Source organism: Chinchilla lanigera, unplaced genomic scaffold (genome assembly GCF_000276665.1).
Source record: "Chinchilla lanigera isolate Chin_1 unplaced genomic scaffold, ChiLan1.0 scaffold00044, whole genome shotgun sequence".
NCBI classification, from domain to species: Eukaryota; Metazoa; Chordata; class Mammalia; order Rodentia; family Chinchillidae; genus Chinchilla; species Chinchilla lanigera.
Genome location: NW_004955445.1, coordinates 17,415,079 through 17,439,814, shown reverse-complemented (window position 1 = coordinate 17,439,814; position 24,736 = coordinate 17,415,079). Strand labels below are relative to the sequence as shown.

Here is a 24,736-nt window from a genome sequence, read left to right as displayed (position 1 = left end):
TTTTAATCATTTACCTTTTTTTTTTTATCATCTTTTTAGGTTAATAAGCAATTACTTGTTAATTTTCCTATTTGTTATTTCTCATGCTATTCATCGCTATTATTTCTGTTGTTACTCATTGTTATTTCTGATGTTATTCATTGGACCATCTTTTTTCCATTTAATTTGTGATTTTTGATTCTAAGTTCATGTTCAGCAATGATTGATCATCCACTGGGTCTGTGTCTTTCTTTCTGAGTCTCAGTGCTACCTGGAGTTTTCCTGATGTCCTGTTAGAGCCTGAGCAGTTCTTGGAGGTTTTTGTCTTTGTGTTTATTGCTGATTTCACTTTGCTTGTATAGGTCTTCAGTTGTGTATCTCCATCCTGCTGTGGATAGTGAAACCTTGGGCTCATGGGCCATTGCCAGGCCAAACCATACATTTCCCTCTTTTCTCTCAGAACCTTAGGATTTATTTTCCTTTTCTCTTTTAAGGACTTCTCTGCATTAAAAAAAAATCCTATAATATACCCAGGATTTTTATTAGCTTGTGATGTAAGTATCTTTTTAGAATTCTTAGTCTGTCATTTTCCCAGAAATTCAAAGGTTTTTCATTTTATTTTTAACTTTTATAATCATATTGTTTATCTCTGCAGTTTTTCCTGATCTCCAATTATCTTTGTATCTAACTGCAGTAATTTCATAAACACAGTGTTCCTTTGATTCTTCTTATAAACAAGAACATTGCTTATTTTTTGCTTTGTCTTTTACTTAACTTAATTCTTCTGAGTGTCCATCATTTTAAAAAATTGAAATATCTTTTCTTTGACTCAGGATCTCTTTATGAAATCCTTTAGTGCTCAACATGTTGGCTTCAGACTCATTTTGACTCTTTGTTTAAACTGAACAGTGCTGGGCCTGGGGATTTAGCTCAGCGGCACAGCACCTGCTTGGCAAGTGCAAGGTCATGAGTTCGATTCCAGGTACCGGGAAAAAAAAAAAAAAAAAAAAAAAAAAAAAAAAAATTGAAAAGTCTTTTGCTCTCTCCCTTATGCACCTTAGTCAATATCTTAGAGACAAGATTCTAGAGTCTGCATTTTAAACAGCAATTTTAATATAATTGGAGCATTGCTATTAAAATAAAATATTAATCTTGTGCAGTATCAGCACAGAGTTAAGTAAGATTTGATATAGGTTTTCTCATATTTGTTCCTATATGTCTTTGCAAAATTCTTTACACTGATGTTAAAAGAGAAAGTTCCAGATTTGCCCTAAATTCTGGTTTCTGACTGACATCAGAATCATCTGAGTCAGGAAAGAGCTAGAAGTAGAAATACTGGTAGAACTGTAAGTGGTGCAACAGAAATCTTCATCCCTGGGACACCAGATGTCGTTTCCATGGTTCACAAAGTATTCAGAAATTAACTAGACCAGTGTCCCACTCTCTGGCCTTATACACCACTAGGTACTCTGCACCTACTAGTGGATGGGACTTGGATCTGTATCTGTATGGGCCACCAGGGGCTCTGGTGGAGGCATAATGCTGTGGATCCGCACTGTGAGCTGGACTTCCAACAGGTACCCCTTGGCCTTTGGCTTTCTTTATTTGCAGCTCTTATTCCTTTGGGCAGTAGCTGGATGAAGAAAGTTGGGGCCAATCATCCTTCTTTGTTTCTCTTGTCCTCCAGGATATTTCTGGGGCTGATGGAGACTTTGGTGCCTGTTTGTATGATTTTTAGGGGTTTTCACTTGGAATCTGAAGAGGCAGAAGCTTTTATCAGATGTATTTGCATAAGTTGATGAGTTTCTAGACATATTTTCTTTGTTGTTCTGTACCCTGAGCATTAGCATGAGTTGCAAGCATTTTAAATGTAAAGTTTTTATAATTTCACACTTGGTTCTGACAACAATTATAAAGATTGCTCTTATTTCCCATGATTTTGCCTCTCAGGTATTGGCAAACCTTGACCTAAAATTCCTTCAAATTTCCCCAGAATATAACTTCATGTGTATATAAATGTAAAAATTAAAAATACATTCAGCTAGTACATTTGCACTTATTTTCCAGGTAAAATAATAAATGGTATGATTTTAGGATCAAATAAAATTTTCATGTTTCATCTGTGTTGAAATGGAGCATATTAGATTTTTAAGAGACTATGAAGAAAATCTCATCCATAGAGAGATCAAAAAATAAATATTGCAGCTATTTTAATTTCCTAACATTGTCTGTATTTTTACTTCTTTTTCTCATGGCATCCACATTTCTGGGCCTTTTGCTGCTAGTTGTTGAAAAAACCATTTGGTCTTCCAGCTCAAATCACCGACTTCAGACCTTCACTTCCTTGAGGCTGCAATTTGAGCATCTGCAAATGAGGCCAAGTTCAAGCCAGAGTGAAAGTTTTTTTTTCTTTCATCCCTTTTGACAGCATCCCAAGTCACACTGCTGTGAGAGGAGAAATGTCAAACTGAGGTGAACACCCAGTTCGGGTCTGCTCTCTGAGCCCTACTTCAGGGAAACGTAGAAAGGAGGGGTGATAACTCAGCCACTTCTAAAAAAGGAAAATGATAACAACCTTGGGAGGCCCAACCATAGAAAACAGTCCGGTGGGTGCACCTCAAGGCATGGATCTGCTTGGGGTAGAGAGGGAGGAGTTGTGGGTCTGGCTGAAATGCAGGCCGGTCCGTGCTTTATGTGCTTGTGAAAGAGAAGGTGGGTGGAGGCCAGAGCCTGTGCTCAGTTCTCTGTGTTTACTCAGCAAGAGATCCACACCCCCTGCCCCTAGAAGAGGCCAGGGCTCCACCAGAGAGGATGCCCCTCCCCCGGAGCAGGAGTTGTGCTGGCCCAGGTTCATTCTCCGTGGCCCGGCAGCAGCACTCTTTGTCCAGGGACTTTGGTTCGCTTGCCTGACCACACATCACAGCGGTTCCTTGAGACCACCCAGGACCCACCAGGCTCCTTCCCGCCTCTGTGCCGTTCCCTACTGTCTCTCTATCAGGAGGTTCCTGAGAGCAGGAGACAGGATTATTACCATGCTCAGGATTATTACCTTTAGAAGGAAGAAGTGTAGATTGAATCTGGTAAGGCCTAAGGCACAAAACCTGTGACTCCTCAATCTGGATTAAAAGCTAGGCTTGACTGACACTAAATACCGTGGCCTTTGGTAATCCCCTGTCATTCTCTGGTCTTTATTTTTCTCTCTGATATTGGTTATTGTTAAGGCTAAATGACATTCATTCATTCATTCATTCATTCATCAAATACTCATTGTATTCTCTGGGTCAGAAACTTTCAGGTGCTATAAATACACCAAGAATCATTCTTGGTTCAGGGAGCTTATTTGGTGAGGGAAGACAGTATTGTGAAGTGAGCTAAGTGTGAAGCGGGAAGTGGGTAACAGTTAGGGATAAGGAGGAAAAGAATGCTATAGAGAGGCATAACATTTTTAGGTAGGGTAGTGAGCCAGATGGGTAACTAAAGGAAAAGCATTCCAGACAGGGTGGATATGCTAAAGTCTCTGAAATCAAGTCAGGCACATGCAAGGAAAAGCAAAGAGTATGGCTGGAATGGAATGAAGGAAAGGGTGTCTGAGTCTATCCCTTTAAGCTGCTATAATAAAATACCACAAAGTGCCAGCAGAGCCAGTGTCTAGTGAGAGACAACTTTCTGGTTCCTAGGAAGTACTTTCTTGTGGTGTCCTCACAGTGGAAAAGGCAGAGCAGATTTCTGGGGGCTCCTTCATATGACAGCTCTATCTTCATGCCCTAACCATGTCCCAGTGGTCCAACCTCATAACACCATCATCTTGGAGATGAACAGTTCAACTCCAGGATTTGGAAGGTGCACAATGTTCAGATTGTAGCAGAGGCAGAATGGAAGATATGACGTCATATAGGCAATGGTCAGGGGTGTGGAAGCCTGGAGGTTGTGGGACAATGGAGATATTTAGGCTTTTTATAAGAGATGATGTATCAGAAAACAAAATGTGTGGCGTTTTCTGGGATTTTGGTTCTGCACTTAGTCTACTTTGCAGGTTTTAATGTCTCATTTTGGTTCTGTAATCCTGCCTTATGTGGAGCTGTGATTCTCAGTGCCATTCTTGAGCAATACATACTATATATTTCTGCTGCAACTGGATTTGTGTCTGTTATGGTTGTGCATGGATTTTTAAATTGTGTGGGCTTATGATGGGGTATAATGTTTTATGATGAAGGCGAGGAGGTGTATTTTAAAGCCAGTCTACTACCAAGGAAAGACCTAATTCCCCTGAAATGCATGAAAAGGTCACTTAGTGAGGATCTAAGCATAGAAGGTCAGATGGTGAACTGAGTACTTTGGCAGCACCACTGTAATGAAGGAGGAGCAAATGCATAACCCAGTAACTGTGGATGCTTTTAAAGACCCTGTAAAATGTTGTTATAAGGCTCTAGTTATTGTGTTACTGCTGATGTGTTAAAATCTGCTACTCAGAGATTTTAATTCTGCTAAGTGTGCTGCTAAAACTGGAAATATCCAAAAAGTGTGATGCAAAAACAACATGTAAAGAAGATTGGGAATCACTGTTTTATAACCCAGGGAACTGTACCTACTGATTCTGTGTTGAGTGGACCACTTCTGGCTAAGTATGCAGTCAGACACCAACGCTGACTAGTCAGGTTGGTTGTTGAATTAAATGGATTGTTTCCCTTTGAAATAAGTTGGGCACCCGCTTGATAAAACACCACAACTTTCATGATCCAATTTTATCATCACAAAGCTTTTGTGAAATAAGTAATATGAGTTTGTCACCTTCTTTTTACGAGGGATAAAAATGGGAAAACAGGAAAAAGGAGAGACTCACCCACAGTCACACTACTATTTAGTGGCAACAGAAATGAGACATGCATCCAGAGAATTAACAAATTTTCTTTCTGTTCTAGACAAATTTGTAGATGATAAGAACACAATAGAGGAAGAAACTGGGGCAAACCAACCATTTGTTGTGTGTGGCAAAGAACCATTCCAGCACCCAGATGCCTTCCATTTTTACCAATTATTTTGTGTGTTCTGCACAAAGAGCTCCCTGCCGATGTTGGAGACACAAGCAACTCCAAAAATGTGTTACCTTCAGGCATCTGAGACACCAACTGATTGTGTAGCCAAACTACATTCCTATCTGTGTGATGGCAACTTCTGTATCCCGTATTGTGATTCTAGACTTTGCAGGCCTGATTAAGCAGAGCTGAGAGTGAGTTGGGTGTTAAGGTCAGCATAAGCCAATGATTAAGGCATCTCTTAAGTGAGAGTCATTACCATTTTGATTTTGTAGCTTAGTTCCCCCAACTAGATTGACCCCTTAGAGGACCATACCCATTTTTGTTTTATTTTGGAAACTTCCCACCAATGCTCATCCTCTAGAGCAGTGCTGTCTAGAACTTTCTAGGATGGTAGAAATGTTTTGTCAAATATCATAGCGATGACCCACATGTGGCTACTATATATTTCAAATACAACTGGTGTAACTGAGGGACCAATTATGCAATTTTATTAGATTTTAATTAATTTAAATAGCTACATGTGACTGGTGGTAACTATATGGACAGTGCAGTTGTAGGAATGCTATAACTCCTATATCTTATTTTTGATGCTGCTGGTGGCACTGGCAACTGAGAGCTCTACAAATAATCTTTCTCTGGAAATTACTCTCAAAGACTGTCTTCTGGCCCAGATTCACATCTCTATCTAGGGCAGCTCACCTTCAGTGACTGCTCAGGACAGACCATAATGGGTCAGTGCTGCAGTCCAATATGGGACACTTCTGAAGGACTGTACTACTTCCGAACCTTTGATGGGACAGGCCAAGGTTTCTGGTGCACTGTATCACAGTTCAATTTCTCCCCTGTCCAGCCTTTCTTCCTGCCTCCTTCATGGTTGTTGACCCCAGCAATAGTCCCTAGTGAGCTACATGCACGTAAATACCTGTCTCAGGCCTGACTTCTTGGGAGTCTGATTGAAGACACATTTCTAGTTATGCACATCTCATAAATCAAGTATTAAAAATAAACACATTGTAGTATTTTAATGTCTTACATTATATTTCTACATGATACTAGGAAGAATAAGACAGACTATCTGAATAAAGAGTATGCATCTGTAAGCTCTCTGTCCCTAGGTCAGGGGAAGGAAATACTTTATGAGTGACACTGCAGTTTGAATTTTATCACAGTCACTTCTTCCCACTCCTACCAAGTCATTCCTTTATTCAACAAATATTAATGATGCATCTTCTATGTTCTAGTAGACCCAATCTAAATTTTGTGTTGTTGAAGAACATTCCAAAGTAGAATAATATTTAACAGCACATAAAAATGATAAGAAATTAAACTTTCAGTGCCTGCGTATGGTCTTAGCAGAGGACAAAAATGCCCCCTCCTTACAGACAGCCTGTGCCTGCTGTCACCCTCCCCTAAACAGACTGGAATGATCACAACAAAGACAAGACTTGGTCCACAAAGCCTGAAAAACTTACTCTATAGCCTTTCACAGGAAAAACTTTCTGACCCCTACGTTAGTGCAATCAAGAAGGCTGTCCAGTAAATAATTATGTAAGAAGGGAATTTTAAAGCATGAAAATGGAGTTTTCCAAGCAGAAGATGCCCAGAAAAAGGTAACTATGGAGGAAGATATAGCATGTGCAAAGGCACAGAGGCAGGGGACCAGAAAGGAGCAGTATAGAAGTGCTCACGATTGTGTTGTATCTGGAACATTGTAGGAAATGTCTGGAATCAGGTTACTAAATAAGGACCAAGTCTGAATTTCTTTTTTACTCCTAAGAATAGAGGGTCACTGAAGTGTTTCCATGAGACGTGGCCTGGCCAGTTCTGAGTTTGAAGGCGGTCTTTCTGGTCTTTCGCTGTGGAGGAATTTCTGGAGGTGGCAAAAGTAACACAGGGAACATTCAACAGTACAGACACCAATTGCTTTAAGTGAAGCAGCGGTGGTGGAATCCTGGTTCCTTTGTGAGCTCACAGGAGTGTGAGGTGCTTATAGGAAGTTCCTTTCCACAGGCTTGTGAGTGTGAAGCCAGGACATGGGACAGGAAGGGAGTGAATCAGAGGTGGAGGAGGCTCTGTGTATGGACAGGAAGCTATGTGAGTTGCAGCAAAAGCAGATGAAGGACGTAGGTTAGGGAAAGTCTCAGGGGCTTTGGCGAACACCATGGGCTTTGTATGTGATGTGTGAGGTCCAAGGGAAGTGGCTGGACCAGAAGAGTAGCGGCAGCCACTGCACACAATGGGGCACGGGGAAGAGAGGAGCGGGCCGGCAGGGTGGGCACAGGATGCTGATAATGATAACAGTAATGATGATAATAGCAATAATAACAGTGGGAGGTCAAAGGCAGCTTCCTGTGAAGCTCACAAGACCAGAAAGGGGCTGGTATCCCTCTCATTTTCCTAGTGTGGGGCCTTCAGTCATGAAAAGCAAGCTTTGTTTCATAGAAACTGAAGTCAACTGCTGCCAGAGGGGAAAGGATAGTGAAGGCTGAGGTGGGATATTTTCCTAGCACGGGAACCAAGGTAAATACAGGAAATGGAGTCTTTAATTCTGCTTGAGGTTAAACAAAAGAGCATGAAGGCTTCAGTAGTGTTCCATGGTTCCTTCAGCGGGTCAGGAATCATGGAGGAGCCTCCCTAGCTTGTAAGGCTGTGCCTGAGAATGAAGTGAGATTGAATGAAGCCTCTGTCCTTTCACAATGAGGACATGGCTGTGTAGGGTAATTCTGTCAGAATCTCCACGATGTCAGAATCACATTTCAGCCCCTGTATCCACATCCTCATCATGAAAATGGCTAATATTTTCCTCATGTCTAGCCATCAAAACTGAAGTACTCATCTGATCAGGAAGTCAAAGCTCGCAGGACACTGCTTTTTTTTGGGGGGGGTAGTTATATGGTAGAGGGCAGGGAGGGTAACTTAGGTGACAGTGTGGTTAGGAGCCCAGGAGAAAAGAAGTCATAAACCAGGGTTTGCCTGCAAGTCTAAGCTGGCCTTAGCCTTTTGAGAATAATATTATATTTTGAATGATAATAGATAACATTATCTCACTGCTCCTAGGCAGATAACTCTTCTTGGTCAAAACAAATATTAGCACTGTTGTACAGGGGAACCAATAGCTAGAGGAATTATGGCTATTGCTCAAGTCACAGAGCCAGTGGGTGGAAAAGTCAAATTCAAGTGAGAGGGATGGGGCTTCAGAAGCCCTGCACCTGAGTGCTATTGGAAGAGCTTGGGGTGTTAGAGGAGCAATTTATACGATCCTCTCTGTTGACTGGGAACCAGAATGCCTTTTCTACTCTTCAGTCATTCTGTTTTTCCCCTTCTCACCTTCCTACCTCCTCCAGAGTGGCCTTCCAAAACTTCTGAAACCAAAGGATATCTCAGCAATTTGTTTGGTTCCTTCAAGGCATTGGTTATGATTATTTTTACTTCTCATCATCTTTTTTGTGTGTTTCTCCCAGTAGAATACAAGTTTTGTGTAATCAAGGACTGTGTTTATAGTGCTCATCCTTATATTTGACACCAAATGAAGCATTTGGTACATAGTATGTGATGAATACTTTGTTGAATGACTGACAGCTTAAGCTCTTGAGAAATGGAGCCTTACCCTCTGGAGGGCAAAGTGGATAGCATCTCTCTGGTGTGCTAGTTTGCAGGACAGAGGGATTGGAGTGAAAGATGGACTTGCGAAGGGGCAGAAGAAAATGCCTCACATTTCTCTTTACTTTCTGCATTTTGTTATGGAGGAGCATAATCAGAGATGGGGTAGCCCAGGTAGGTGCAAGAGAAACAAAGCAGCTCTAGTGGCAGTGTTGAGGAACAAGGTGTAGGGGGAGCGGAGTCTTTCTGTGCAGCATTAGCTGTGAGGGGCACTAGCTTTGCAGACTAGTTTACAGCTCATTTGCTTCTCACAACAGTACTCTGAGGTAAAGGCTTCTACTGGCATTTCCATATATAGGTGATGAAATAGAGACCTGAAGATGATAGTCCAAAGCTATCTATGTAGATGGCAGGGGGAGGATCCTAACTTAGGTCTTCAAATTTAGATTATCTCTGTAACTCCTTTCCTTAGTGTTTAGGAGTGAGACTGACTAGGCTCTTGAGACTGACTACATGGGATCGCATCTCTGTTCTGTCATTTATTAGATGTATGCTTTTAGGAAAATTGTTTAATTTTTCTATGCCTTAGTTTTTTCATCTAAAAATTTAGACCCTACCTTATAATGTTGTGTGAGGTCTAAGTAGGTCAGTTGTATTCGGATAACAAACCTAGAATAGTACTAGGGTCTGTCATATATATGTCATGTTGTTATTGTCCTCCTCCTCCTCATCATCATCAATCATCATTGATCATCTTATTGGCCTCAGCACTTCTTATGCCTGTCCACTTATGGTGGTTAATTTTCTATGTCAAGTAGACTGGGCTAAGGGATGTCCAGGAAGGTGATAAAGCATTACTTCTGGGTCTGTCTGTGAGGGTGTTTCTGGAAGAGATTAGCATTTGAATCAATAGACTGAGTAAAGAAAATCATCCTCACCCATGTGCGTGAGCACCATCCAGTCTGTTGAGGGCTTGAGTAGAACAACAATACAGAGGAAGGGTGAAATTGCTTTCTGCTTGGCTGATCTGGGACATTATTTTTTCCTGTTCTCAGACAGGGGCTTTGTTCCTGAACTATGATTTATACCATTGGCTCCTCTCGTCTTCATGTTTGAGCCAGAACTACATCCCTGGGCTTCCAGTATGGGTGGCAGATTATGGGACTTCTCAGTCTCAATAATCATGTGAGCCCATCCTACACAGTCAATCTGTATTTACATATATCCTATTGATTCCCTCTCCCTGGAGAACCCTGACTAAATTACTTCTCTTGGGCTAAGGTCGTACAGAGTCTCTAAGTCACCAGCAAGGGGAACCATCTAGAAGATATAAGTGAAAGTTCCAAATTAGGGGACTCCTGAAAGCAGCAAGAAATAGATCACATCTAGTTCTTATGACAATTACCTTTCCTGTGCTGCTTCTTTCAAAGGCTAAGAGGTTCCATTTCAGGTTTCCTGAGTTTCTGCACAGTGACTGTAACTTTTCTTTCCTCTCCTCTTTTACTTTTGGTGGAAAAGGAGAGTAATGAGTAGAAGACTTTAATAGGAAATGAACACATCAAAGTAACACTATTTGGTAATTTGAGATAGCTCATCAGATAGACTGCCAGGGGTACCACTGGGAAGAAAAACAAAAGGATGGGCTGGAGCCAGATTCTAAGTGCAAACACAGGAGTCTCAGTGTTGTAGTCAGAGTTTTCAAGGGAATAGATTTAATACAGTACACAAAATTTATAGAATTATTTTATAGTATTCACCCAAACAGTCAAAGGCAGAAGAGTGCAGGAGATCTGTCCACACACTAGAGACATAAAGAGTTCAGCTGAGGGAGGGCCTGGATCCCACAGCAATGTCCTGAATGAGTCCAGCTGAAGACCTCGAGTCAATGGCAAGGTTCTCTGAGAGTCCAAGCATATGCCTAGAGCCCACGACAATATCTCATGCAAGGATCTGCACTGGAAAGGCCCAAAAGTCAGTGGTGGAAGCTAGAAAGTCTGCACCAGCAGAATGAAGGATCTGTGCCAGCAGACTGAGGAATCTCCACTGGAGCCAGGAAGCGACCCTCCAGGTAAGGACCTGAGATCATCTGAAAAGAACCACAGCCATCCTCAGCAACAGTGAAGCACTGAGCTCCTCCAATGATGAGGACTGAGTTTATGTCAGGAAAACCAGCACGACAAGCTTCTCCAGGAGAATCAATTTCACACCATCTTCCCCTCCAGTTCTGCTTTTATGCTGTCGGCATCATCCTTAGGTGGGCCTTTCACACTCAGAACTATGTCGACTCAGTTTAGCTGGGTGTTACAAGTTGACCATTAGTTAACCAACCACACTCAGGCTGGTCTTTTAGCTATGTCCAATGTCCTTCTGGGGTATTAGAGGAGACATAAAGTTAATGTGAGAGAGGAGACTCTAAGATACTTCTCTGAAAGTGGTCTTTGAAAAAAAAATAATGCTCTGTACAAACTGTGTGTATTATGGATGTTCATGACCAGAAATACAAGATTGCTTTTCAATCTGTTAGTGGGTTAGATTTGCTCATTTTACATTTGAAATATAACTTAAAGTTTCAGTAGTGAATGAATGGCTCTTGGGAGTTTGGGATAGATTCTTTTAATTTGACTCCCTCCAACAGGATGATATTAAGGGTCTTAAGAGCCCATGCACCATTTCTCTCTCTATTCTAGGATGCCCAGTTCTCTCTTATCTTGACTGTCACTGGGTCTGGAGATCTAACATCAAAAATGGGGACAGAGCTTGGTTTCTAGTGGGTGGCAAGTGTCATGACCAAAAGAGTCATGACTCCTTATGTGGCCCAACAGCAGTTTTGGAAATATAAATTTTTTCTGAGTTTCTTAACTAGTTTTGTATTTTGCATTTTCCTGAACTCAGGAAATCCTAAACCCATCTTTTCTAGAGAACCCAGGTGGGCAAATGATAAAAGGACTCTGGTCTCCCTATAAGTCTGTCTACTACAATGTAATACCTGGTATATACATTCTCACAAGTCAGTACTGTATGCAAAATCCTGCAGTAAAAGATATAGGACTTACAGAAATAAAGGAGTTAGGGCCACGATACACAATGGCTTCACTAGTGACTGACAAAAATAACCTAAATAAAAACAGTGGTAGAGTTTTTCATGTTAAGTGGTTAGGCATATGTAAATACTACTGTAAATATGGCAGTTTACCTTTAAAAAGATGCAAGATTACTTGTTAAAGTGAGCAGGGGGTCGCAGACTGTGGGTCATCACAAAGGAGAGTCGTCTGAAGGCAGATGGAAAGGTAAATCACCAAGTGTGGGTTATAACACTAGTAGATGTTTAAAGTATGTGCACATGTGCGTTTTGTGTATTCCTCCACATTCCAGTAGAATGAGATGGGGTTTTCTGTATTCATCTAGTGCCTTTTGTGGGATGAAATAAAATATAAACAGACACAGAAACCACATTATGCATAAGTTGTTCCCTAATATATAAATCCTTTTAGAGCAAATTCCATCCTCAAAAAAAAGAAAGAAAAGAAAAAATCCAAAACTTAAGAGGAACACTGACTATACCTACATTATCTGTTCAAAGCCCACAACCACTCAGTAGGTCAGCACCAATTTTATCCTCATTATTGATCAATTCTGAGACGCAATTTTATATTTAAGTTTTCTAGGATCTCAGACAGTATGGGGCAAACTTTGGATCTCATATAATCTGTTAGCTATGATGTAGCTTGTGACGTGGTGTTATCATTAAATAATTATTTAATTAATTCCCTATATCCAGCCCTCATTCTATGGGCAATAATTCTAATGCATTAGTTGTGGAACCTTTGAAACAGCTATAAGTATATTTCAATTTTTCTCATGCGGGGAATCCAGGCTGAGAAAGGGTAAGTTTAAGGTCATGTTTGTATTAGATGGTTGTATTACTTTCCTAAAGCTGACACAACAAATTACCATAAAGCACAAGACTCAGAACAACATAAACTTATTTTCTCACAATTCTGGAGGCCAGAAATCTAAAATCAAGCCTTAAACAAATCTGTTACTCCTCTTGAAGTTGTGGGGGCTAAATTTTCCTTGTCTTTTTGGATTCTAGTAGGTCTGAGTATGCTTTGGCTTGTATTTTCATTACCATTTCTGTCTCCATCTTCACATAATCTTCTGCCCTAGGTCTCTGTGTCTCAAATCTTCCTTTCCTTCCTCTTATAAGATGACCTCATCTCCAGATTCTTAACTTAATTACATAAAGAAGATCAGATACACAGGTGCTAGGAGTTAGCACTTGGGCTTATATACTTTTTTCCAACTCAGTACAGTAACACAGAGATTTCAAAAGAAGCAGATTTCCTTTGTGGTACCTATGGATCCACTAGGCTCTTGAAGTTCAAGAATAGTATTCCATTTCCAAATATAGAGTAAGATTTTAAACTACTCAAACTGATAAATTCCACCGTTGGAAAAACTTAATTTTGAATCCTTCTGCCAAGTTATCTTCCCCTCTTTGAGGGATAGTTACTGAGAGGATCATTTCAGTATCAAAGAGGGAGGCTTCACTGAAAGTATCTCTGAGGCATTTTGGCTACCAGGGGAAGCCTTGTGTTGCAGATGAGTATACCTGAGTGTGGTAGACATGTCTAGGGCATAGGGCCCACGTCTTTCTGAAAAAGGGTTTCTCTTTTAGCTCAAGGATGAAACTTTTAGAGGTCCTAGAACACCAAATTACCTGGATAAGTGGTTCTCCAACTTCAGCGTATGGAGAGACATGTGCTTATTAAAACACCGATTCTCAGATGTCACCTTCAGAGTGAAACTTATGCAGTAGGTGTGAACTGGAGCCTGAGGTTTTGCATTTCTAACAATATTCCAAGTAATGCTATTGTTGTTCGCTGAGAAACTACAACGTCAATAGCACTGATCTGGGCAGATTATCCAAACAGGGCAGATTTTCCATTAGCGTGTGTATCATAGCCAAAGACAGTTCTCCAAGAGCAGCTCAAATTATAAGAAATTATCATTTGTACTATTAGCCTAAACACGCATCAGCAGTCAAATGGATCAAAAAGTAGTGTATTTATACAATGAAGTATTATTCAACCATAAGGAAGAGTGAAATTATATTATTTTCAGGAAAATGGATAGAAATAGAGATCATCAGGTTACATGAAATAAACCAGACTCAGAAAGATAAATATCACGTTTTCCAGTTAAGTGAGTTCTAGAAGAATAAAAAGCGTCATGAAAACAGAAGGGATATTATAAGAGAAGAGAAGAAACCAGAGGGATTGGAGAGGAGGACACAGAACAGAGGGTAATAGGGAATTGATAGGATCAAAATATGTTAAACACATGTACGAAAGTGCCATAAGGAAAGCTAATATGTTGTACAATTAATCTGCTCTAATACAAAATATGTACACTGGGAAAAAAGATGGAACCCGTAAGCCAGAGAAATACTTCCCAATTCTTCTTTCCCAATACTTCTTTCTGTGCCTTCCCAATTCTCCTAACCCCTGCAGCAGAGTGGCTACCTTTCATTCAAGTCCTAAATTCTTCTCCACTGAGGACGAGCCTGCCAACTTTTTCTTCCTCTTCCCCTTGCAGATCTTTGACTCTGATTCCCCAAATCCTTGTATATGAATCCTAATATATAGTATTAGGTTTGACCTATTGAGCTTTAAAATGGAAAACTGATGCAGAGGGAGAGGTGGAGGGTGGAGTGGCAAGGCAGATAACACTCCCAAGTTGATAAATCTTGTCCCTCGCAAGCCTATTAATATTTTACATTTAAACTCTAAGGGGAAATCTCGCTGATCCAAAGTGACCCACAACCACTCAAGAGAGTGTTTCTTTTCTAAATAATTTAATTTTTTATGGTAGAAAAGTAAGAGGAAGGGTGTCCTGAGTAGCCCCATTAACCTATAATTTTTCTCTACAATGTTACTGAAATTGTGGTCAAATTTAAAAGTCGCTCTAAGACAAAATTTGTGAGTATTTTATTTGAATCTCTTCTAATAGTCTGATTTTTAGTTTTAGGCAGAAAGAAAGATATTAAATTCTTCTATTATAACTGTGATTCTGTCAGGTTCTTTGGTATATTTAGAACCACTTGTCTTATGTAACGGGCTGCTACGTTGTTTGTAGCATAAACATTTAGGGCTGCTTAAAATGATGGATTTATATTTATCCATTTTCATCAATAATTTATATGAAGCATCAGCCTATAAATATTATTTAAAGCAGTAGAATCCATTTCCTCATGTAAATCTTAAGCAAAAAGATCTTAAAACATAAGGTATTTGGACGTAAAGGAGATAGGACTGTTCCAGCCTTTTTGTCTAGCCTATGCAAAAAAATGTACCTCACAGATCATAATTTTAAAGGTATTTTCCGAGATCTCCCTTGGATGGTCCATCGTGAATGTCTTAGGGCATCAGGGCTCTCCTGGAACCTGGTTTGAAAAGAACTGTGGGTCCAGTGAGCTGGTGAAGCATAGTTTTCATCAAATCAGCCTTATTTTGCCTCTCCCACATGATGGCTATTCCCAAATATATGTGGTTAATTGGGATTATGAACTCTAATCTGTTACTGATGAAAACACTGTTCTATCCAGTGATGACTAGTGATGAAGATGAATAGGGATGATACCAATTGCAGGTAAATGTGGATGGGGAAAAGGTCATTGGGCCAAAGAAACTTATGAGGTGACGCAGAGTGATTATAAAGGTATTTTTCTAATGTTTCACATCTGTCCTCATCTCTTACCTATTCTGATCAGGAGATAAGACAAACTAGAAGTGCCTTGTTGGTCCCTGTTTGTCTAGCGCTAGTCATACTTAAGCAAAAAAATAGAAGATAAAATAAAAAAGACACTTAAATGAATAACTTTACACTGGCTTATAAATTAGAAAAGAGGATGAGAACAGAGTGGGTACTGACAGGAGAGTAACTTGTAATACTAATAGTTGTTTATATTTAATAAACACTTAAGGTACTTTTATTGCACTTCTCATTTGGTTCTCATTTCAGCCCCTTGCATTCTCATTATGCCTAGCTTATTGATGGAGACGCAGACACACAATGATCTTAAGTGACTTACACATGTACTCCTTGTGGCTGGGCTCTCTCTGTATGAAATTTTAGAGGAAGGATAAAGTCTAACCCTAACTTGTGATTTTCCCCAGGAGGATTACATAGGAGAAATTTACTTGAAAATTATTCTTTTAACTAGAGTTAAGGAGAAATACTGCAGTGAGAAAATGGACCTGGCATGAGACACAGACCTGGAGGTTGTCTCTCCAGTAGAAACTTCTGCATCTCCTGGGTTGGAATTCAGCTCCTGGAGGGCACCAACTGGTCTCTGCTATATCCCAAGCACTCAGTGTATCCCAAGCGCTGGTCTCTGCTATATCCCAAGTGCTCAGTTTCTTTGTCAGTTACTGAACAAGTAAATGAATCCACCACTGAGTGACTAGTCCATGACAGTATCATAGACTATCAGGAAAGACAGATGTAGAAACAAATAATTCTGAACAATGTGATGCTTGATGACATAGATACACCCAAAATTCTAAACAAGCACAAAAGGAGGATGAATGAATCTTGACCTAAAATATGTGAGAAAGTGTCACAGATATTATCACACAGGCTCCTTGGCTCATCTCTGATTTGGTGATGCACCATGAGGGATGGGATTGCTGGATGTCCCAAATGATCGAGCAGGCTAATATAGACCCATCATACCATGCAATGATCCTGTTTCCCTCTTGGTGTCTGGGCTGGTTTCATTTAAGAAATTTGTGACAGGGTTGTGATATTTCCCTTGCTGGATGAATAATCGATAGAGTTGGATAGTATATTCATTTTGGGTCACTGGGGTCAGGTGGGCTATGAGGAGTCTGATAGGTTTCTGGTTTCTTTTTGTTGCTCATTTACAACAGAGTTGTAAAAGATCTTAAAAAGAAAAAGAGAATCTAGGAGAAGGAAGAGGATGACTGAAGCCAGGCAAATTTTGTTCCATAGGGCAAATATGCTGAATTATCTGTATAATACAGACTACATACGCATATACACATACGTACAACTAAAGCCAACTTAAGCACACTCAAGATTTCATATGCATCTGTCTGTGTTCTGGCCCAAGGACTTTCTCTAGCTATGCACAGGAGAGCTTGAGGCTCATGAAGTTTTCCTTGCAGAAGCTGTCTAACCAGAGATGGGCAAGAGTTCTTGGACAAATGTCCAGATTTTCACCTCTCAGTGGGACGACTCTGAGGTATGTTCAGTTGACCCTAGTGGGAATAAGTCACCAGGGCCCAGGGTGGGTCACAGGGTTATTATCACGGCCTTTTGCCAGCTTTCCCTGCTAACACATATTAACCAGCTCCCACTCAAATCCTCAGGGTTGATTTGGGGGAATTCAAACTAAGAATACTTGACAGATAGACCCCACATATACCTTTTGAATTTGCAGAAATACATACAGAAATTTTTTTAAAAAATGATGCTTCTTAGGGAGATTTGAATTTCAATGTCTAGATATATCTTTCAAACTTAAATGTCAGGTTCATCTATACCTCTAGTAAATTTTCCTGCAATAACATAATTGTTTTTGTGTTGTTTTGTTTTTGGTATTTTTCTTAGTTTTTGTTCTTTTCCCTTAAAAGTAAAATTCAAAAAATTTGTAGAATTTTCATGTTTTAAGTATTTACAACTTTCAGGAGATACAGAATCTAATAGATTTTGAGTAATTTTGTATAAAATTATAACCTTTTCCTCCTTTTAAATTTTATTTGGCACAAGACTGCCTGTCCCACATGGTGAATGCATGAAAAGCCCCTGGTGAAAGGAGATTCTTTTTATTTGAGTTATTTTCCTGAAAATGTATTGTCCTAATATTTCTTTGGAGTATGTGAAATTCCTCTGGGGGTTAAAGGTGGGTGGTGAGTTGCTTAGAGAAGTAGTTGTGGCCCATCCTTGGCTATGATATTTCCTGTATATTTAGTCTGGTTTTGAGTACACAGTTGATGCTAAACAAAGGCTAACTAATGATAACCTAATAAAAATGAGTTTAGGGCAAACAAATGCAATGCATGATGATACCCTAGATTTTTCAAATAACATTCATCACGTTTATTTTAGTCTTCTCAAACATAAGCCAATGTTTCAAGTCAATACAGTAGGAAAGAGGGGGTCTGGCTTTGCTTGGTTGTTTCTTAAGAATGTCCCATTCTGTGGATGCCTCTAGTTCCTTGGCTGAGACAAGGAGCTGAGACACACATTGAGATTTAGTGCATCATCCAGGAAATTATCTTGTTCCAAGAGGGATAAAAGTTTGATTTCATTAATAGCATCATTGAACCACAGGCTCTCTTGTTTACAACTTGGGTCAGGATCAATAAGAAGAAGGTGAATATAGTGTTGACATTTTTTTGACCTTCCAAGAACTATTTCATTTCTCATTCATTGCGATTCTTCCATAGAAACCACGTAGGGTTAATTATCATACGCCCTACACCAAGTTCCCCCTTTAGATTTTCCTTCCTGGTTCTGGACCTGCCCTGTCTTTCAGCCACTATATCTTGAAGATGAATAACTGTACACAATGTGGTATGTACACACAGTGAAATATTATTTGGTCTTTAAAAAGAACAGTCTTACCGTATGTAATAATATGGGTAAACCTAGATAAATAAAACAAGCTAGTGACAGAAGGTCAAGTGGCACATAGTCTCACTATGAGATATATGAAACAGTTTAACCCATACAAGTACAATAGAATGGTGGTTGTCAAGGGCTAGAGAGAAAGAGAATGGGGAGTTACTATTCTATGGATACAAAGCTTCAGTTATTCAAGATAAACAAGTTCTAGGGATCTGCTACACAGCACTGTATTTGTAGTTAACAATGCATGATTAAATATTTGTTTAAATATTTATTTTATGCTAAGTGTTCTTACTACAATAAAAATAAAAGTATAACAAAGAGACATACTTATATTCTAAATCTCACCAAGTTCTCTGAGCTTCAATTCACTTCTCTGGAAACAAGAATAATGCCAAGTTAGTGTCACTGTGAGAACTAAATGTAATAATATTTACTGGGTGTCTGGTACATTACTAACAGTAAATGGTATTAGTTTTATGCCCATTGGAGAGATGTGCATAGCTTAGTGGTGAGTTTGAGCTCTAGAGCCAGCCTGTGAGTCTGAATTCTGTCTTTGCTACATCCTGGTTGCATGGTCTGGGAAAGTTTCTTATCTCTTATCTCAGTTTCCCTATCAGATACATAGGGTAAACAATATTGTCAAACATAGAAGGTTAGTTTGAGAATTAAATAAGGTAGTGCATGTAAAGAGTTCAGTGGATGTTAGTTATTATTATTAATTTTCTAGGGAGATGAGTAGCCCTTTTTCATTATCTCTTCATTCAGTTCTCTTATTCTATTATTCTTCTTTCCCTGGTGGGAAAAATGGGTCGGTCCTCTTTGCTAAACTTATGAAGGAAAATGCTGATCTCCCAAAAAAGCTACTGAACAGTAATTCTCAACATACATAGTAAACCTGAGCTATACATGAAAGGCTGTTAAAGTAGGTCATTGCCACAGGGCTGCTTAGAGAGGGTGCCGCTGGGGTGATTTATGTCTGGGGGGATTATTAATTAAACAAAAGATGGTCTATGTTTTTGAAAAATGCCTCTGCCATAGAAGAACCGGGTATGAGAGACATAAAGGAATACATGTAATTAAAGAGTGTATCATTATCCATCTATCTATCTATTATCTATCTATCTATCTATCTATCTATCTATCTATCTATCTATCTATCTATCTATCTACCTACCTACCTAAAAGATCATGCACTAAATAGCTTTTCTTTCTGTATTTAATGCTATGGAAGTTTTAACAGATCTCTGTTGAGTTTGGACTGACTGAGTTTGACTTTGGCAAACTCACTGTAAAAGAGATGATTTGCACACACAAAATCACTGCTTCAGAAAGGGATTGGCTCTTGTTTTTAAAGAGGAGTAGACGAAGGACATCTGTGATCTGTAATGTGTGTGTGTGTGGTGTGCACATTTTAGTTCTAGGTGCATGAGCATGGGCTGTTTTTTCACAAAGGCTTTCTTTTGAGGAGCTTGACAAGAACAGAAGTTAGAGGCATGACCCGTCATAGGTCACTGTCTCTTGTGAGAATTTGAAATTTGAAGAAAACTCTCTAGTTCATTCTTGATGCTTCTCCCTTTATCTGTCTTATAGTAGTGAACCCTTCTTTGTCATGTTTTTAGGGTATTTTTTTGTCTTTGGACATCATTACCCTGTGACACTAATCTTTTTAATTTTATTCTCTAGTCAATGAAAATATTTTCACCAATTTTTCCACCTGGTTGTAAAAATAAGATATAATTGGAAAAAATTAAATAATATGAATATGCAAAAATAATAAAATCTAACAAAATAAACAGCCCTCCAGATTTTTCTTGTGTATGCATGTGCACACACAGGAAATGTTTTGTAACCTGCTTATCACTTCATTGTATATTAATATATCTTCATATCTATTTTTAAAAATATAGCTCTAGTACTTTCATTTTTAAAAAGTTTCATGTAGTTTTGAATGCAATAACTTATTTACCCATCAATAAGTGCATCTCCAAGATTTTTCCAATTTTCTGTTAATGAACAACTCTGATAGGAATATCTGTATGGATACCTTTATATAATTGCCCAATTATTTCCCTCAAATGAAGACCTAAACCGATGGAGGCAAAACTATGGCACTTATGTTGTTTTTCTTTTTAAACCAAAATATGCTCATGTATAAGCTGGTTTTTCTAATCTAAAACCTCAGTATTCAGGTTTTATCGTAGTGTTGGCACTTTGCCATAAATAAGTGAGTTTTAGGTTGTAGTTTGGGCTTCATCTCTAAAAGTTCTGCTATCACTGCCCTAGACAATTAATGCCATGGGTTAGTTCTGTGAACATTTACTTTTGATTCATATCAGTAAATCCCTGTCCAGAAAGGTTATTTAAGAGTGCTCATGTTACCACATTCTAAAAATAGAAGCTAACAATATTTTTACTTTAGACAATTTAATGGGTATAAAATATTTCTATGTTTAAATATGTATTTCTATGTCTATTGGTGAGGGTGAGTATCTCATTCTTCTAAAAATTGTCCTTGTTTATATCTTTTAATTGCTTGTTCATGCTTTAAAATGTATTGTTTATTTTAAAATTGATTAGTATAATCTCTATTGATTAAGAATTTTTGTGAATTAAGAATATTTACATATTTGTGTCATATGTAATGCATGTAATTTTATTTAATGTTTTATCTTTGATTACAGACCCTTTGTCCATGGCATTTTATTTTTTATGAACAAATTTTTAAATGTTTTCTTTTAAACTAAAAATGGCCATCTCTGGTCCCACAGTGCTAAAGTTAGATGTACTCTTGATTTCATCAGCTGGGATGATATTCCATGGTTGGGGTAGGATCGCTAGGCACCCATGTGACTGTCAGAGAAAATACTTTCAACTTTACCTTGCACTAGTGAGCACAGGTGCTGAGGGATGAAGAGAACAGTCTACTTTCATTTGACTGGTTTAGGGCTTCTCCACCTCCAGAAGACAATCTTCCAATGCAGGGAAGAATCTCAGAAACTTGGTCATGTGAGAAGATTGAAAGGAGGACTTTCTTAGAAAAGAAATGACTCTTTGAGAGCATGATGATAACTTTTAAGTCTTTGAAAAATCCTTATGTGGACACTGTTGAAATTTCCTCCAGGGATAAAAATCAGTGGGTATAAGATACAGAGAAACTTCTATTCAATTTAAGGTAGAACTTTCTAACAGTCAAAAGTATCAGAGTACCAGTAAGCAGGGTTGGGTGGTATCTGTTGTTTGACATTATACGTATTTAAATAAAAGTTGAAATGTCTCTAAGGTACTTAGGTCTTTGTCATCTTTCACCTAGATTGATGAATAAAGCATTTCAATTGGACTCCCACTCTCTGGTTCATCCTCCTTTAAACCCACCCTCTGTACAATCATCAAGGTAATCCATCTGAAAAGCAGACTGCCCCTCCTACTTGTGTTCTTAAAAATGTTCAATGATTTTACATCAACTTCACTCCAACATATTAATCAGGTCTCCAGAGTTGCCTGTGAGTCCCTTCCTTCACCTCTATGGTTACAGTTTATTTCCTACAACAATAACCCATCTGTGGCTCATCCCATACACCAAGATATTTCTTCCCTTGATGTCTTTGTTGATTTTCCTTCTTCATAGGATGTACTGCTCTGCTTCTCTACCTGGTTAACTTCTATTTTTCACTTAAGCATTGGCTCAAGTTCCAACTGCTCCAAGTTTTCATTAATCACATTCCTTAACTGAAAGAGGGTTCAGTGTCAGCATCTCCAGGGTGTGAAGAGTTGGAAAAGTTTATTCTATGTGCCTATTGTTTTGTCATACTTAAAAGTACCCCAACAATGGGAATGCTGGGTGTGGTGTTGCACCCCTGTAATCCCAGCACTCAGGGAGACTGAAGCAGGGGGATCACAAGTTTGAATCTAGCTTGGAAAACTTAAAGACTTAGTGAGATCCTGTCTCAAAATAAAAAAAGGACTGAGGATGTAGCTCAGTGTAAACAATCCTGGTTCAATCCTCAGTACTGCAAAACCAACAACAGTGCACCATCCACAATGGTCAGAAATGATATCTATTCCTGCATGTATTCAACGTCTATTTAATGAGGACCTATGCGCTGTACAAAGTGAATTTCATCATTCCTAAATTCTCCGAATAGTGCTAAGTGGTGGACATTTTCCTATCCATAGGTGAGAAGAGGGAGGCTTAGCAAAAATAAGAAACTTGCTCAATTTGTACTCCAGAGTTAGTAAGTGGTGATATAGGTTCAAACTAAATTATGTCTTATTTCAGCACCTAAGTTCTTAATCACTTGGCTAAAAACTTAAAAATATTCTTGGCTGGTAGATTGAAATAGGTGGTAGAACAAGAAGCATCATGAGGGACATAAATTAAAATAGTGAGACTAAAGTATATATGCTCAGTGGTTTTTGAGAACATAACTGGTCTGGTATAGCTGTGGAGCTCAGGAAGAACCCACAGCCCTCTGTACAGAAGCCCCTTTCTATACTCATAGGTTCTATCCCTTACCAACTTTTCTGCCCCTACTTTTCTAATGATTTAGGGGGTGACAGCCTTTCTTCCCATCCTTCTTAGAAATACCTATCTTGCTAACTTCATGGGGAGCCTTCTAACACCTTCTATTATGTCTTCCACGAAACTATTTTTCTTTTCTTAGGTTCAGATCTTTGTGCTGTCCTCACAATTACAGTGTTTCTGCTGCTGGCCATGATATCTTCATCCTGTCCTTAAATATCCATCCAGTTGATCTCAATTCTTTATTGGAATCAACCTCCTTTATCACTATGCCATAGATCTTTTTGTTCCCCAGCTGTATGTCTCACTTTTCTCCTGGGGAGCCACATCGGGTCATTGAGGGAATGCAGCATCAATGTAAGTGTTTTTTCAACTGTTCTCATGTAACATTTGTTCATATACACAAACATTTGTAGCTCTGGTTGTCAAGACAGGATGCTTACCACTTGACAGGGAATGGCATTTCTGAGAGTATATATACAATGCAGATTTGATACAGATGGGCACACTTTTTAAAAAATGAACAATAGTTATTTAACGTCCAGTTGATCCTTCATGAACATGTAAAGACTCCTGTTATGTGGCTCCTACTGACGTGTTCCTCTTCATCTCTTACCATACCCTTCCATCCCTGATCTGAAGCAATATAGAATAATGTAGGCTTTGATGCTCATATATTGTGTGGGAGTATAACTGTATGGAGTATTTGTAAGCCAAAGCCTATGAACTATAAAATATTGCTCTTTGGCGTTAGAAGTTATTCCATAAGTATACTTGTGGAGGTCTACAATGACTCTTGGGTCCATCATTTGCTTTAGAATATTATACAGGTGTGAAAGAGTAACATTGGTGTATACTATGGAAAAGAAAACTCTAAATGGATAAAATTGACATGAAATATCTGCATAACTGAGTTTATGCAAATAAAAATATGCATATTCAGGTGTGGGATATTTCCAAGAGGAGGCACAACTACTAGTTGTGATTATGTCAAATAAGTTGGGTGCCAGAGAATGGAGAGTAGAGAAACCAGTGTCTCTTGTTTTGTGTTATATGAGGTTGCTTTGATGGCTCACCAAGAGCATTTGTTACTTTTGTGGCCAATATATTATGAGAAGTAAATATCTATGGCAGTCATGAGACTATCAATCAGCTTTATCTTTAAGAGAACCACAGCAAGGAAGGTAGGTTGCCGGCTGCCTCCAGCCCTGGACCTTTCCATCCATCACAGTGTTTATGCTGAGAGCCTACTTTCCCCAGGCTCCTCCCAGCCAAGTATGAAGAGGCTACAAGAGTAGACTCATTCCTCTGCATGGGGGGCTCTTAGGATGCAAATATTTGTTGTGGATCCCCCCACTGGGCTGATCAGCACTTTCCCAGAATGGCAGTCCCTGGGGCTCTCCTGTTTAATCATCCTTCCTTTTTTTCTCCCCTCTCACAGATGTCAGAAATGCATTGTAATCTAAATTTCTATCCAGCCTATTCCTTCTGCCTCTCTTTTTTGTGTTTCATAGGTATTTTTCCTAATAGGTATTATACATCTAATTCTGTCTGGGTGTCTGCTTTTTAGAAGACCTTGGCTAGCACCATTGTCATCAAAGTGTTTATTTCTTGTTTGATTTTTGGTACTTGAGACTGAACCCAGGGAACACTGAGTTACATCCAACTTTATCTTCTCTTGTTTTCTTTTCCTTCCCCTCCCCTGCCCTCTCCTGCCCTCCCCTCCCCTCCTCTTCTCTTCTCTCCTCTCCTCTTCTCTTCTCTTCTCTTCTCTTCTCTTCTCTTCTCTTCTCTTCTCTTCTCTTCTCTTCTCTCTTCTCTCTTCTCTCTTCTCTCTTCTCTCTTTTCTCCTCTTTTGTCTCTTCTCTCTTCTCTCTTCTCTCTCCTCTCTCCTCTCTCCTCTCTTCTCTCTTCTCCTCTCTCCTCTCTCCTCTCTCCTCTC

General features: G+C 39.2%; 1 long non-coding RNA gene across 2 annotated transcripts in view; it reads left to right on the top strand.

The window, feature by feature from the left end:
• The first annotated feature begins 7,020 nt into the window (after positions 1 to 7,020).
• LOC102006507 overlaps positions 7,021 to 24,736 on the top strand; it is a 31,014-nt gene continuing 13,298 nt past the window's right edge. Inside the window, exons 1-2 of one of the 2 annotated variants that reach the window (XR_262343.1) lie at positions 7,021 to 7,109; positions 16,753 to 16,884. This is a non-coding gene — a long non-coding RNA (uncharacterized LOC102006507). The remainder of the gene's footprint in view (positions 7,110 to 16,752; positions 16,885 to 24,736) is intronic. The other variant, XR_262344.1, reaches the window with a different exon arrangement.